General features: G+C 43.8%; 1 pseudogene; it reads right to left on the reverse strand.

Moving 5' to 3' along the window:
* Positions 1 to 1,128: 1,128 nt before the first annotated feature.
* LOC128115153 (WW domain binding protein 1-like) lies at positions 1,129 to 5,604 on the reverse strand (annotated as a pseudogene).
* Between the last annotated feature and the right edge of the window lie 11,488 nt (positions 5,605 to 17,092).

Genomic DNA, 17,092 nt, shown 5'->3' on the forward strand with positions numbered 1-17,092 from the left:
TGAGTCACCCCTCTCCAGCAGGCTCTGGGCAGGGGCAGCCATGAGAACCACAGATAACCAAGGTGTTCCTTCCAAGTGATCAGTTTAAAAAAGATAAACACACAAACAACAGACTTGGATCACTCAAGAAAATACCGTGTGGGGGCCTGGGTACGAGGCTGCCTTGCCCAGGACATACAACTTCCTCAGTCCATCTGCTTCCAGAGGACAAGGAGAGACTGCAGCCTGTGTTCAGGATGGGTGGGACCACTGGTCACCTGTGAGCATAGACAACGGGCAGACATGGAGGATGCCAGATGTCAGACTTAGGCCTTCACTCACAGAAGGCCCAGGACTACCACACTCTCTCCTCCTGGCCCAACAGTAGCCAGACTCTTGGAAACTTTACCTGGGGCAGAGCTACAGAATTCCCTTGTCCAGAAGAGGATCCTTGCCTACCCACTGATACTCTTGGTTCTGTTTCCTGCTAACCTTTCTTATTTGTTTTTAAAGGAGAACACAGTATAAGCATCTATACCTGAACCAGGCTGAAGCCAGCCAAAGCCTGCTGGGAAGGGCCCCCTCTACAATGCACAGAGGTGTACTTTCCAGCTGGGGCCTGTCAGATCAACAAGCCCCTACCAACCTGTCCATCAGCTCTCACCCTCCCACAGGATTAGATCAATGCCAGCTCCATAGACACTGGCAGTCACAGGTGACAGCCACAGGCCCCTGAGGGTTTCCTTCTTCACTCATGGCCAAGATAAACGTCTCTCCCGGACTGAGACACAGCGACGTTCTCTTCGAAGCCACTCTGTCACCAAGAACCATCTTGGAACCTAGGCCCAGTCCTGGGGGCTTTTCAGATGTTTCTCAGTCAAGCAGGTAGGTGAGATACAGCTCTGAAAAGTAGGGTGTGGAATGAGTCCCAGAACCAGATTCTCAGTCTTCTACAACACTGTGTTTTGTGGGGGAGAGGAAGCATCCACACCCCAAACTTGTACCTGGAGATGTGGGACAGGTGGGCCAGGAGGGGAAAATCAAAGGACAAAGTGGTTGTACTACTTCTGAAAGTCATTTAATGCTTCTCTTGTGGGTGTTCCCCACCCTGGTTGTCTGTCAAGCTCTCGGGTGCAGGCAGGGCCTGTTCTAGCTGGGGGAACTGTTGCGCTGTGAGTTTGGTGAGTCCTGTTCATTGATGGTGTTTAGCAGCAGGCATGCAGGAGGCCGTGGCAGGTGGGGGTGCCCAGGCTCTTGAGCCTGCTCCTCAGAGGACAGTCAAAGCCCTTCCTCTTCGTCAATGGGAGGCCATACATGACAACTGTTACAGAAGTCCAGGGGCCCATCCAGGGCATCATCTATGAATGTATTGAACTCTTTGAGACCATCATCATGGTGGCCCCAGTTACACACACACACACACACACACACACACACACACACCTCAATGCCTGAGTCACCTGTGAAACAGCAATGTCTGTCAGGTGTCTTATCTGCTGTCAGCCAGGGGTGGAGTGGGGGAGTGGGGGGTGGGGTGGGGTGGGTGAGAGGGTAGGAGGGTGAGGGGTGGGAGGTGGAGGGGTGGGGAAGTGGGGGGTGGGGGGGTGTAACACCACCATGCTCCAAACTTGAATCTTTCAGCAGTTCCTCCTTACACTCCGAATCTCTGTCCAGGAAGGCCCCTGGGTCCAGCTCCCCATGGCTTGCAGCTGAGCCACTGGACTCCATTCCAGGGGCTTTGGTGGCTGCCCGGTCAGCAGGCACTGAGACTGTCCACAGCAGTGTCCCATGTCACAGATGTAGCTCTGATTGTTGGTACCCACACAGGCTTCCTGATCCTGTGGGGGCTCAGCCCTGACTGACAGGGGGCTGGGCAGCGCCTGGAGGAGCAGGAGCACCATGCCACCCAGGAGACTTCTCCTCTCCATCCCCCTCCTGCTCCTGCTCCTCGGCCAGGGCACCACCACCCCTCCCTAGATTCAGTCTTAAGGTGCCTCTGAGTCTTCTTTCCATGGATCAATATGAACTGACACTCCCGCACCACAACACTCATGAGTATTCCCAACGTTATTAGTAGTAGCTCTAGTCTGCATCTGTTCTTTGCCTCAAAAGCTCTGGAGCCAAGCCAGCAGCATGACAGACTGGAAGTGCCTGCCCTTATTCTGACAGTCTGCCTGGAGGCCCGGATTGGCTAGTGAGGCCTGAGTGACAGGAGAGCAGCTTCCTCCAAACACAACATAGTGGTTCCCAGCCATAGCTTCCACTCCTGGCACAGAGCTGCCCCAGACTTACAGAGATTGGCATTTCAACAGAACTTTCACCCGGGCTGCAAAGTTGTCCCTGCTTCTTCCTTCTGGACATAGGGTGTTCCCTCTCAAACCAAAGCCCAAGCTGAGGTGCCTAATTAACATATCAAAGCAGACACTGTCTGCCAGATTCTCCATGAATCCTGCAGTACCTACCTGTTGCAGGGTATGGCTGGGATAGCCTGTCCACTACCCTGAACTTCTCCAGCCCAGGGGCTGGCCTATACTTCCCCCAATTTCCATTCCCTATATAATCCAATCATTTTGATAACCTGGTTTTTTTTTCAAGATGGTGGACCAAACACCTGACCAGAATTTGCCAAGTCAGCCTTTGGGCAGGACACCAAAGTAGGGTTTCCTTAGTGCTTTCATCAAGGTACCTGCGAAAGCCTTCCATGGGCCTGGCCTCCAAAAGGAGCAACTTCAACCTCCACAAACAAAAACACATATTAAAATGGAGACAACAGGATTAATTAATAGAAAGATAGGGTTTAGAGATTGGAGATGAAATCAACATAATAGGGAATAAGAAAATACAAATGACATACAAAGTTTATTATTTATTTGGTTTTCTAGACAGGGTTTCTCTGTATAACAGTCCTGGCTGACCTGGAACTTGGAACTTGCTCTGTAGACCAGGCTGGCCTCAAACTCACAGATCTCTGCCTGCCTCTGCCTCTTTAGTGCTGGGATTAAAGGCATATGCCATAATTGATATACATTTAGCTCTGTTGCTTTTAAAAAGAAGGCATACTCAAATTGCTAATCTCCCACATGAATTTCAAGCAGAGAGTGGTGGAATCCCATCACATGGGAGGTTGGGGCAGGTGCATCTCAAGTTTAAGGCCTGGTATGGCTACAGACTGAGTTGACAAAAAATCTTGGGCAACTTACACACACCCTACCTCAAAATAACTTTTCTTTTAACCTTAGTGGACAGATACTTGTCAGGCATGGGAGGGGCTCTAGACTGAGTATCCAGTTTTATCTACTTCAGAAATAAAAATAGAGCAACTACACCAATATACTGAAATAGGTAGATTAGAAGGAACTGCTATGATAGGAACCAGGCAATTGCTTGAGTGAGCGAAGGCACTTGCAGCCACGTCTGGGGACCTGAGTCAACCCAGGAGAGAACTTACTCCTCCATATTGTCATCTGATCTTCATACACATGCTGTGGCTTGTGTGTTCACACATGTCTCAAATTGCCCAAATTCAGAATTTTTAAAAAGGAAACCGAAAACAATAAGAAAAAAAAGGAGCAAAACTAAAATATCCAGCAAAACAGCTATCTATGTTGTAGTTCAACCTTTGAACGAAATAGAATTCCTTTATGACACTACCAAGATGGGAATAGGAAGCAGAACTTCCACAAATCATCAATTTATCACTACAGAGCTCCCTTAGGGTAAAATGGGACCAAATGAAGAGTTTTTCACAGAAATACTTATCTCCTAGTCAAATTCCTTTGAATTAAACAACCAACTCTTCTCTGAGTTGGCAAAGAAAAGGAAAACAAAGAAAGACAGAAAACAAAGAAATTCATAATAAGAATCATGAATACAGGGAGGGTCTGTCAAACCAATCCCTTAGCGGGATGCACCAAGGTCTGTCTCTGTGTGTGGACTTTGTCTCAGGCCTGCTCAGGCAGTGCTTACACAGCATCCAGACTGAAGACTGAGTCTGTTCTACTGCCATCCAATCATTACTGAGCACTTTTGGACAAGAATAGTTTATTGTGGGCACATCTCACCTCTGAGAATATGGGATCTCAAGAGTGGGCCATTAACCATACATCTGGACAGCAACTCCCTGTAGCCGAATTTCTAAACAGTCTTATTAAATAAGGAACACTGAGCCAAATACAGGGGTGAAAGCCGTAGAGATCAGGGAAATAGTGAGAGCCACCAGCTAACCTTAGCTTCCCAAGAGAGCTACTTCCTCTTTACCCAGGCTTTTATTGCCTTGCTGTTCTGCCCTCTCATTGGCTCTTAGCCCAGCTACCTCACTTCCTTGTCACTGCCTGTCTGTACAGACCTCCAGATCTCTATGGTTGGTACTGGGATTAAAGGCATGTGTCTCTACATTCGGCTGTTCCCTAGTGTGTCTTGAACACATAGAAACTCTGCCAGTCATGTGATCGAATTAAGGACGTGTGCTACAACTGCCTGACTTTTGTTTATGGCTTGCTATTCCTCTGATCTCCAGGAAAACTTTATTTATTAACATACAAATAGAATATCACCACATTTCAGTACAAATAAAATATCACCACAACTCTCTCAGAGTCTAAGGTACTGGATGTTATGCATGAATCCTCCACACTGCTGTCATGTGGCAATGACACTTACGTATGGTACTGGGAACTCCGCAAAGCTTCCAATCAGATGGCAACCACCTGTGGTCAACCTCCTGCTTTGGTGTAAGGGAGATATGGGACAGGTGCCTGACTTCTATTAATTCTGCATATTTATAGACTAAATCAACAGAAGCTAGGTGTGGTACACTATTGTACTCTGTGCTGAGAATAATGTGGAAGGAGGATCACTGTGAGATTTAGGCAAGCCTGGATTATACGGGAGACCCTATCTCAAAAGAGCAAATATAAAGGCATGTGCAGCTTCTGACACCCCAGCTTTTTGGATCATTAGTGTCAGCTTTTGTCTTGGAGTCCACCTGGGATTATGGCACCCTGACCTTTGTCCCCAAGTCCACTGTCCACTTTTTGACACCCTCTCTGGCATCTGTGATGGTGCTGAAGCAGCAGCCAGCAGCAGTGGCAATGACATGAAGAATCCCTGTCCAGCTGCTTTACTGCTGTGCTCCACTGCTCTGTGGAGGATTTTATCCTGTGTCCTGCCTGCAAGCCTTCCACTGAGGATTCTTTAAAGCCACACGAACACTTGACTGGCAGGTTCAGGCTGGCACACTATATGATTTCTGGCTCAGTAATCTAGTTTCCTAGGGCTATTCATTTATACTTGAATTTAGAAACTAGCAGGGGGAGTCACATAAGTGGTTGGATATTCATAAACAGCCCCTGGATGGACTGGAGGTGCATGTGATATATTGTCACAATTTATAAACAGTTGTTAAAAGACTGAAAGTAATAGGTAATGTATGGCTGTAGATGGAGTTCTTTTCCAAGATGACACTACTGTGTATACATTCCAGCACACCAAGCATCTGGAAATTTCAAAGCATAAGCTTATGTTTATTTATACCATCTTACTTGCAAACACGAAGATATCAATGATGACTGCAACTAAAAATTCTTTATTAAGAAATTTTTTATTCATTGCATATATCAGCCACATATCTCCCTCTCATCCCTCTTCCCACTCCCCTCAGTCTTCCCCCCAACCTAACCCCATCCCCTCCTCCAAAAAGGTAAGGCCTCCCATGGGGAGTCAGCAAAGCCTAGTACATTATTCAGTTGAGGCAGATCTCCCCACTGCCCCCCGCCTCTGCATCAAGGCTGTGCAAGGTGTCCCAACCATAGGTAATGGGCTCCAAAAAGGCAGCTCAGGCACCAGGGATAGATCCTGATCCCACTGCCAGGGGACCCTTAAATAGACCAAGCTACACAACTGTCTTGTTTATGAAGAGGGCCTAGTCCAGTCCCATGTACGCTTTAGAGCTGTTGATCTAAAGTTCGTGAGTTCCAACTAGCTTGGTTTGGTTGTCTCTGTAGATTTCCCCATCATGATCTTGATACCCCTTGCTTGCAGAATCCCTCTCTTCTTTCTCTTTGACTGGACGGCTGGAGCTCAGCCTGGTGCTTGGCTGTGGATCTCTGCATCTTCTTCCATCAGTTACTAGATGAAGGCTCTATGATGACAGTTAGGGTATTCACCAATCTGATTACTGGGGTAGACAAGCTCAGGCACTCTCTCCACTATTGCTAGTAGTCTAAGCTGAGGTCATCCCTGTGGATTCCTGAGAACCTCCCTAGCACCAGGTTTCTCCCTATCTCCATGATATCTCCCACTATCATGATATTTCTTTAATTTCTCTCCCACTTTGACCCTGTTCCAGCTCAACCATCCTGTTCCCTTATGTTTTCATCCCCCCCATCCCTTACCCTCTATTGCCCACCCTCACCCCCAGTTTACTCAGGAAATCTCATCTATTTCCCCTTCCCAGGGTGATCCATGCTTCTCTCTGTGGGTCCTCCTTGTTAGCTAGCTTCTCTGGAGCTGTGGGTTGTAGTCTGGTTATCCTTTGATCTACATCTAGTATCTACTTAAGAGTGAGTACATACCATGTTTGTCCTTCTGAGTCTGGGTTACCTCACTCAGGATGATTTTTTTTAGTTCCATCCATTTGCCTGAAAATTTCATGATGTCATTGTTTTTCTCTGCTGAGTAGTACTCCATTGTGTATATGTACCACATTTTCTTTATCCATTCTTTGGTTGAGGTGCATCTAGGTTGGTTCCAGGTTCTGGCTACTATGAACATAGTTGAACAAGTGTCCTTGTGGTATGATTGAGCATTCCTTGGATATATGCCCAAGAGTGGTATAATTTGGTCTTAAGGAAGATTGATTCTCAGTTTTCTGAGAAACTGCCATACTGATTTGCAAATGACTATACAAGTTTGCACTCCCACCAACAGTAGAGCAGTGTTGCTTTACTCCACATCCTCTCCAACATAAACTGCCATCATTGTTTTTGATCATAGCCATTCTGACAGGTGTAAGATGGTATCTCAGAGTCATTTTGATTTGCATTTCCCTGATGGATAAAGATATTGAGCAATTCCATAAATGTCTTTTGGCCATTTGTGATTCTGTTGAGAATTCTGTTTCAGTCTGTAGTCCATTTTTAATTGGATTGTTTTTTATTTTGATGTCTAGTTTCTTGAGGTTTTTAAATATATTTTGAAGATCAGCCCTCTGTCAGATGTGGGATTCATTTCCAAAGGAAGCAAAGGAAGAATGGGGATTTTACTGAGGGAGTCTGGACACATTCATGTGAGGTCTGATTATACCTAAAGTATGCCCTGTTGGCAGGTCTACTTCTAAACATGGCCACATTGTAAAAGCAAGAGACATTTAGTGGCAGTCTCAAAGTCATGCAGAAACAAATGTACAATATAAAAATCATGGAAAGAAATGCTTCTGGGATAAAATCTTAGCTGAAAATCTAGTAAAGGATCCTAAGAAAGTAGACTGTTTAGGAGCCAATGATACCTATTAATAAAGATGTATGATCTAAAGATCTATGTATCAATGCCAGAATTATTATAAATACCAAAGACAGAGAGTACAAATAGAGAAAACCTAAAGGAAAAATCACCCCTCATCACTGTGAATGCCATTCTGAGATGAATGTCTCTGCTGACCTATTCTAACTTCAGAACAAAGGTGATTTGCCTCTGAGCAGACTGGCTCATAGGAAGGCTACAGCAGCTTTCACACAGTATGAGAATGAGATCATTATAAACAGACTTGGATTCTGGATCACTTGGGATAGTGACACTATTATAGAGAATTTTATTCTTTTACTTAATTTAAATTTTATTTTTATTCATTTTCATTAAAATGTAATTACATCATTTCCCCCTTTGCTTTCCTCCCTCCATCCCCTCCTGTATTCCCTCCCTCAGACTCCATCTCTGCCTCCCAAATTTCATATTTATTGTTTCTTTTTCTTTATTTTGTCACATATGTATGAATAAGTATTCACAAGTATCAGTGCATGCTGCTAAGTCTGCTTTTGTTGTTTGTATATATATATATGATTTCATACTGCAAAACCAAGCAGGGAAGGGCTGGAGAAATGGCTCAGTGGTTAAGAGCACTGACTGTTCCCCAGAAAACCCGGGTTCAATTCCCAGCACTCACATGGTGGCTTACAACTGTCTGTAACTACAGTTCCAAGGGACCTGATACCCTTACACAGGCAAAAATACCAATGCAAAATAAATAAGTAGGGCTGGAGAGATGGCTCAGAGGTTAAGAGCACTGGCTGCTCTTCCAGAGGTCCTGAGTTCAATTCCCAGCAACCACATGGTGGCTCACAACCACCTGTAATGAGTTCTGGTGCCCTCTTCTGGCCTGCAGTCATGCATACTGTATACATAATAAATAAATAAATAAATAAATAATTAAAAAAGAAAATAATAATTTAAAAAAGAGAGAGAGATGAGCACAGACTGTCATACTGAAGAATAAGAAACAATTTTATAGCCAGGTGGCAGTTACGCATGCCTTTAATCCCAGTACTCGGGAGGCAGAGCCAGGTGGATCTCTATGAGTTTGAGGCCAGTCTGGTCTACAAAGCAAGATCCAGGACAGATACCAAAGCTACACAGAGGAAACCCTGTCTCAAAAAGCAAAAGCAAAAAACAAAAACAAAAAAAGCAAAACAACAACAACAAAAAACAAAAAACAAAAACAAAAACCCAAAAAACAAACAAACAAACAAAAACAAAAAACAAACAAACAAAAAAACAGATAGGGAGTTAATTCATGCTGGAGGCTAAATCTCATTCTGGCAGGAAGATTCCATTCTTTTTTTTTTTTTCAGAGTTGAGGGCCGAACCCAGGGCCTTGTGCTTGCTAGGCAAGTGCTCTACCACTGAGCTAAATCCCCAAATCCGAGGATTCCATTCTTTAATGATAAACAGGAGTCTGACCACCTAGTGACCTTGGCTGCCTAGGACAGGAAACATTGTCAAGAAAGGGAAAGCCCTGGGCTGGAGTAATAGCTCAGCAGTTAAGCACACAGGCTGCTCTTCCAGAGGATTCAGGTTTGATGCCCAGGATAACATGGCAGCTATCAACTGTTGTGTAACTGCAGTTCCAGGGTATTTGACTCGCATTCAGGTCTTCCTGGCCACTGAACATGAACATACTACACAGATCTGTATAGAGGCAAAAAAAAAAAAAAAAAAAAAAAAAAAGATCAATGCACATTGCACATGAAATAATTTTAAAAAGATAAAAAAGAAAGTTGAGACAACTCACACCGTAAATCTTCTTTTTTTCAATTGGGCATGATAGTCCACAGCTTTTTTTTAAATTCATTTTACATATCAATCACAGATCTCCCTCTTATCCCTCCTCCTGCTCCCTCCCCTAACCCCGCCACCGCCCCCCCACCCCCCCCCACCCCCCCCCCCCACCCCACCCCCCCCGTCCCCTCCAACAAGGTAAGTTCTCCCATGGGGCGACAGCTAAGCCTGGTACATTCAGTTAAGGCAGGACCAACCCTTCCCCACTTTATCAGGGGTGAGCAAGGTGTCTGACTATAGGTAATGGGATCCAGAAAGCCGGCTCATGCGCCAGGGATAGATCCTGATCATACTGCTAGAGGCTCCTCAAACAGACCCAACTACACAACTGTCTCCTGTACAAAGAGGGTCTAGTCTGGTCCCATGCAGATTCCACAGCTGTCAGTCTAAAGTTCATGAGTTCCTTTGAGTTGGTTCAGTCGTCTCATGATCCAGATCCCCCCCTTGCTCATATAATCCCTCTTCCCTCTCTTCAACTGGGATAGTCTGGAGCTTTCATTCCAGCACTCCAGAGGCAAAGGAAGAAGTGTTTCTGTAAGTTCAAGACTACCCCAGTCTACATAGTGACATCCAGGATAGCCAGGGCTATGTAGAGAGACCATGTCTCAAAAAACAAACAAATAAAAAACTTATTTTTCTGCAAAATAATATGCCTTCTCTTTAGCAATCTGGATAGGAGTCCTACACAGGTACCCTGTTAGATCAAACCTAAACAACCAGGATGCTGTGATACTGAATCACTGTCTACAGGCCTACATAGAGACCTCCTATTAAAAGAGGCCCCAGCTGTTGGGGGATCCTGCAGGTGTCAACATGGGGCTGTGATCCTAGAAGAGATAAGAATGGAAACCCAGTTTAGATTGACTTTGTCAACCTGCATCAGACTTTCAGGAGTTTAATGTCAGATAGAGAGATCATTGTCAGCATATGTAAAACATAGTACAGTTTGGGAAAAGATTTCCAGGGAACAGTCACTTCAATCAGTCCAGTTACAGGTGCACCATAAAACTTAGGCTCTGACCACATGGAAACTCTTTAATAAGATACATGTGACCATGAGGGCTGGTTCTATAGCTAAATGGCCTAGAATCTAATGGGGTCTCTGACCAAGATGATGTAGAGGTCAGCAGGCCATAGAACACATGTGATATCTCCCCTAAAGATGATTAATGGTCTAGGAAGGGAAGAGTCTGGAATAATCATTCTGGGGAATCTGAGTGAGGTCTGCCTCTATAGCCAAAAGGTGGGTGAGGTCTGCCTCCACAGATAGCAAAAAGACCACCAGGTTGTTAACTGAATCCACTCTCTGCTTTCTGGATAGAACAAAGGTATTTATTTTATTTTATCTACTCCATTGAGGAAACACTACTGTATGATTAACATTCCTGGTTCTTTTAGTGCTGCTCTGTGAGTACAAGGCCCTGGTGCACTCTCCCACCAGATGTTCTGTGGAAAACTTTCCTCTACTGTCTGACCTCACTGTAGGTGTACTATGGCTTATATAATAGCACCACTTCTCCAACTAATTTCTCTTCTTATCTTAATATTACATTAATTTGTTTGTGTATGTGGGTGTACATGTGTCTCTCAGTGCATATGCCTCAACACCAGGATAACTTGCAGGAGTTATTTTGCGGGTAAGAGTTGGGGGTGGTATATGCATGCTCACACCTGCACACATCACAGTGCACATGGAGTGATGGGGGGACAGCTCACAGGAGCTGATACTCTCCTTTAACATATGAGGCCAGGACATCAATCTCATGTCATCAGGCTTGGTGGCAAGTGCTTGCCGAGCCACCCTGTGGGTTCTATGCCTGTTTTATCTGATTGGTGAATTTCCTCACTGTCCATGTCACTCTACAGTTGCTGTCATTTCACATAGAAAATACTACTGTTTTCGTTATTACATTCTTTATTATTTTACACACCTATATTGTCAAACACATGATTTTGAGAAAATTTTCAATGAATATAACACTATTTGGCAAAAAAAAAAAAAATTGAAGAGGATTAGCAAGATAGTTCATAGTAAAAATGCCCGAGCCAAGCCTGAGGACTTAGTTTCACTCAGTGCCTGTTGTCCACATGGGAAAAGGAGAGAATGGGTTCCTAGAACTGTCCTCTGATCTCCGTGCTTACACTGCAGCATCTGCACTTAGACAGACAGACAGGCACACACACACACACACACACACACACACACACACACACACACACAGAGAGAGAGAGAGAGAGAGAGAGAGAGAGAGAGAGAGAGAGAGAGAAAGAGAGAGAGAGAGAGAGAGAGAGAGAGAGAGAGAGAGAGAGAGAGAACTACAACTACATCCTCCCACCCTCCTACCCTGAGAAGGGGCTTCCTGTCCATCTTCAGAGCAGATTATATTCCCATAACTCTCCTTACTATGCCATGTGAACACCCATGGACACAGCTTGGCAGCCTAGTGAGAGGTTTAGAAGTATTTGCTGGTTTTACTAAAAGGAAGAACATGATGTTCAGAAGAGCACAGCACAGTTCATTCTAGTGATAAAGCATTACATAGGTCCACATAGTCAACAACAGCAGCCTTCTGTGACTTAGTTTCTACACCAAAGAATGTTATACACAGCCTTGTCTAACAGGTAATCACACTGCTGTAAGAATTAATTTGGACTTCCAAAATATAATGAACAAAAGAAAGGACAGCCTGAAACAATACTATATGAGCATAATTTACTACATTGAAGCTGGTATTCATAGATGTATAATTGTAAAAATCAGGACAATCTGGATCCTGAAAGTTCAAAGCTTCAAAAGTTGAAAGAACTGAGTTGTACCCTGATGCAAGGAAGTTAGAAAAATAAAATAAAAATTATACATTTTAAGATTTAACTTTCTTCTTCCTTGTATTTATTTATTGGTTAACTTATTTATTTTTGAGATGAAGTCTCACTATGCAGGTCCAGCTGGCCTGGATATGCTATGTAGGCCATGCTGGCCTTGTAGTTAGAAACATTTTCCTGCATCTACCTCCTGGGTGAGGGCCTCACATAATCCAATGTTTTTGGAATTAGAGCAGTGATGGCTATATAAGGTTGTGTCAATAGCAAGCCAAATAGTTTAAAGTGGTGAATTTCACTTGTGGGAATTGTATCTCAGTAAAGTAAAAACTCTATTATGAATTTCTGACTTTACTCTTTTATTTCATTAAAACTCTGTTTATAGATACCAAGAAAAGAAGAAATTTAAGAGTCCAATTCCTGTGCCAGCAAGATTGCCTTAAGTTGCTTTCAGTCAAACCTTATGACCTGAGTTCAACTCTTGTAATGCATAGGGCACCAATCCCTGCGCACTCTCCTCTGAACTCTACACGTTCACTCTTGCATGTAGAGCCATTTCCTTCAGTATGTGTGCACACATATATGTCCACCCAGAAGAAATAAATGTGTAAATATCAAGTTTTATCCTTGCGTTTGGTAAAGAAAATTCTCTTACTCCTGTCACCACTAATAGTCTTGACATGCCAACCCCACCACACCAGAAAGAAGCAAATTCTGAGCTCACTGTTTGGAAAGGCTGGACTCTTCCATTTTATCAATTTTTTTGCCTTTTTTTTTTTTAAACAAAAGGTATCACAGTGTAGTCTAAAGTGGCCTGAATTTCCAATAGACCCCTGACTGGATTAGATCTCATGGAATCCTCTTCCCTTGGCATTCCAAGTGGTGAGATGGCAGGCATGAGCCAAAATATCTAATTTCCATCTTCCTTAAAAGCAACAGACTACTCCATGATGGGTAAGGTGACCTGCTGACGTCCCACGCAACCTAAGTCAGAAGCTCATTTATTAGTAAAAGGGGGACCTGTAGGGTCCTGGCCCCTGTTTTGGGTAACTGCTGCTTTGCTTGCTGACCTTGACCTTGATATCCTCCCTATGCTAATTCCCTGCTGGGTTCCACCCTCCTGAACGCTTAAAGGAAGTTCCTTATCTGTGTATCCTGCATAATGGGTGTTAACAGCTTAGATGCAAGATTGTAAAACATCTGTAGCGAACTTCTGCCCTCCGGGGTTCTCCCATTGTGTGTAAGTCTGTATTTAAGACCTCCTCTCTCCTTCAATAAACAGCATTCGGCATTAAAATAAATAAATAAATAAATAAATAAATAAATAAATAAAATTTTAAAAAAAGCAACAGATTAATAACTTGAAAAGAAGGACCAATTTCAGATTTTATCATTTATGTATTTCCTAAGAAGACTCCAGGATGAAAATGACAAATTTGTCATGAATCCCTTCTTGGCCAAGTAAGGTACATTAACATTGTGTTAGCAAAAGAAGGATGTACTGGAAAGAGGCATCAAGACCCCAGCCAGGGTCTGAGACAGAGGCTTTGTGGTAGACTGCTGGCCTAGGATGCACAGCTCCCTGGGTTCTGACAGACCAGCCTGACTCCATCTTTATGATGGGGAGTCTCTTCATTATAAGGACAGAACAAGTTCACTTCTGTTTGCTGCAACTTTCAAGTTAATCATGCTTTGACCTGTTTCTGGAATATGATGTTTCCCACCCTGTGGAGTTTAATTCACACCTTGAATGTACGCTGATAAGATAAGATGTTCTGCCAAATAACTTTGAAATCTTGAGCCAAGTTCCCAAGTAACCAAAATACTCCTGGAAACCCCCCAACCCCTAAAAACTTCTAGTCCTGCTATATAAATCCTATCTACTCTTGTGTTTGGTAATACGTTCTCAAATCCTGCTTTAAGGAGATAGCCCTATCTAACAGAAAATAAAGCTTTCTTGATGAGACCAAAGAATTTTGGTAATAGTCTTTACTCTCTTTTGGTGGAATTGGCAGTTTTATCCTCAGCATGTCATAAACCAAGCATGGTGGTTCATGTCTTTCATCCCAGTACTCAGAAGGCAGCAGTGGAAGGCTCTGGAATTTGAGGTCATCCTCAGCTACATCACTGAGTTTGAGGGTACCTGGGTCACATTAGACCCTGTCTCAGAACAAGCAAACAAGAAAAGCCAATAGGAAGAGAAAGACTGGAAACCTTTCCCCACCTGGACTCTGTACCAAAGTACACATACAAGAAAAGTCTGGGATAAAGGGAGATGATGGATGTTATATAAGTAACTTATAAAGGATTAGGAGTTGGGGGATGGCTCACAAGGAAAATCACGCCTACTGTGCAAACCTTGAGGCCCTGGGTTCAACATTGGATCCAGTGAGTGGATCCTGGCCCATTCCCTGCATCTACTTCCCTGTGATGGCTATTCTTGGTTGTCAACTTGACCACATCTAGAATGAACTAAAATCTAAGAATAGAGAGCACACCTGTGAGGGGTTCTTGCCTATTTTGAAGTAGATAGATCCACTCCTAATCCGGATCTTTGAGGTAGAAATAATCAGGCCTTTAACCTTGATCTTTGTGGTGGGAAGACACATCTTTAATTTGGGCTATACCTTCTGCTAGAAGCTTATGTAAGGACAAGGATGAAGGAGGCTTTTGCTCTTTGCCTGATTGCCCTTGCTTTGTTAGCAAGTCAGTTTCTTCACTGGAATTAGAGCCTACTTCCTTGGGATTCCATTGTATACTGAAGACCAGCCTAGATATCCAGCCTTATATGTCACGAGCCACAAGGATATGAAATAGGAAGTCCAGCTGTATATAATAAGCCATACTTTGACTGGCCAAGGGTCTGTCAAATGGGAAGCCATTTATAATGGAATATTTATTGTTATACAGTTTTAATATTCAGCTGTGTCTTGCTATGAATTCTATGTGCTCATAATTATCGCAGAACATGTATGTATGTGTGTGTGAACTGCCATCTCGGGCATATACACTCAAAGTACTTGGATGAAGTCATATAGGCAGAACTTTCTGGCTCTGAGCTCCCATTTTTAGCATTTGAATTGGGTATCTGCCTTTTACAAATATTTCCTCTTAGCCACATCCAAAGATAGGGCCAGCCCCAAACAAAGCATTGAAAGACAGACAAGCAAGGAACAGAACAGCTACCAGACCACCTGCTAGGCACCTGAAGCCCCTGAATGAGGTAAACCGTCCTTTCGGAGACAACCTGGCTCTCAGGCCAAATGCCTGGCGTCCTAGGTGCATAGATTTGTTTCTTGTGCAAATTGAGTTCAGATCTTCTCCTCTTTTTCCACTGCCCCAGAGCAACTTCTTAGATCAAAGGGGTTCCCTCTCACCAGGTGCTTCAAGCTGTGATGCAGATTGTCTAGCTATCAGTACTCCCGCCCCCCGCCCACCACCCCCCCCCCCCCCCCCCCCCTGTCAGAAAACTGGTAGCAGAGAAAAATAGTGGCAGTTTTATTTTTAGTGACCTACAAATTTTCCTTACCATATCACCTGTGAGTTTGTAGTTTGAGCACATTTATGATAGACTCGTAATGTTTTCACCTAACCACAGTAAGGATATATTTCTATCACATAAGTTACTTCTCTGATTTATTCTAGCTCCTATGTAACTCCACCTTTATTCTCTCCCCCTTTTTGGATTGCAAATGAAGTTGCCAAGAAGCTTCTGGTGGGGACCTTGCAATTCTTACGTTGTATTGTAAACATGAAGGTGTTGCTCTCTTGGGAAAGATATAGACCAGTCCGAAAGAACCAGGCAGAGTTATGGTGGCAGATGAATAAACGAGTTGGACAAAAGAACTCCGTGTATCTGGATTCATTCCTGTACTATTGGTAGTATGTGCACCCTGGGAAGTATGCTATTAAGGCTGATCCTATAATATACAAAACTTATGGACTGAGCAATTACTGGATTATTGGACTTTCTAGTCACAGACAGCCATTCTTGGATAAGCTGGGCTGCAGCCTGTAAGTCTTTCTAATAAATCCCAAACATACACACACACACACACACACATACACACACACACATACACACACACACACCACACATGTTCATTCTGTAAACTTTGTTCCTCCAGAGAACTCTAATGTGAGTTTTAGCACCAGAAGTGGTTCTAAAACAGTGGCTCTCAACCTTTCTAATGCCATGACTGTTGTTTTTCTAAAATGATAAGCAGTTCTGAATACCGTACAGAAAGGTCATGAGGCACAAGCCATGACAAAACCCAGTATCAGAGCTTTATTAGGAGGAGGAGGGCACAAAAGAACCAGGCCTGGGGAAGAAGCACATGCAGAGAGCAGAAAGAGAGAGATAGTGGGGACAGAAGAGAACAGAGAGAAAGGGGAGAGGAGTCTGTGTCCACTTCTTTAAGGACTCCTGTGAACATGTGCAGGAGCTATGCCACAAATGTGCAGCAGATTGCATGACCATGCTGTATGCATGTAATCACCAGCACACACTGATGACATAAGACGCAAGACCCTTTGCTTAACTCCTGAACTGCGTATGTGCAGTCATGCAGCTGGAGTGAGGGCAGAATTCTAACATTCCAAACTTTTTGCTTATTATAAAAAAGTGAGTGAATAGGAATAGGGGCATCATTTCTCCCAGAAAAACTGCTTCCAACTAACTTGGTGGGCATTGGTTGACTCTTGGCGGGGAGTGGAGAAGGGGGCTTCTGAGGTAGACAGGCATCCTGGGAGGGTGGGCTGTCGTCTGCTTCCTCAGACCTGTCCATCTTTCTTAGCTTAGCACGTTGACTGCTTTTGTGTCTGACAGGATGCTGGTGAGACAGAGAAAAGCTTAGAAGAAAGAATTATTATTTTTCTTATATTTTCCTTTGGGGTGTTCCCAGGGTGATAGAAGGGGTCCAGGAAAGTTTAGGTTTGGCACTTATCTTGAAGTAGATCCAAC

Source organism: Peromyscus californicus, unplaced genomic scaffold (genome assembly GCF_007827085.1).
Source record: "Peromyscus californicus insignis strain IS unplaced genomic scaffold, ASM782708v3 Scaffold_1__1_contigs__length_55948999, whole genome shotgun sequence".
In the NCBI taxonomy this organism is placed as follows: Eukaryota; Metazoa; Chordata; class Mammalia; order Rodentia; family Cricetidae; genus Peromyscus; species Peromyscus californicus.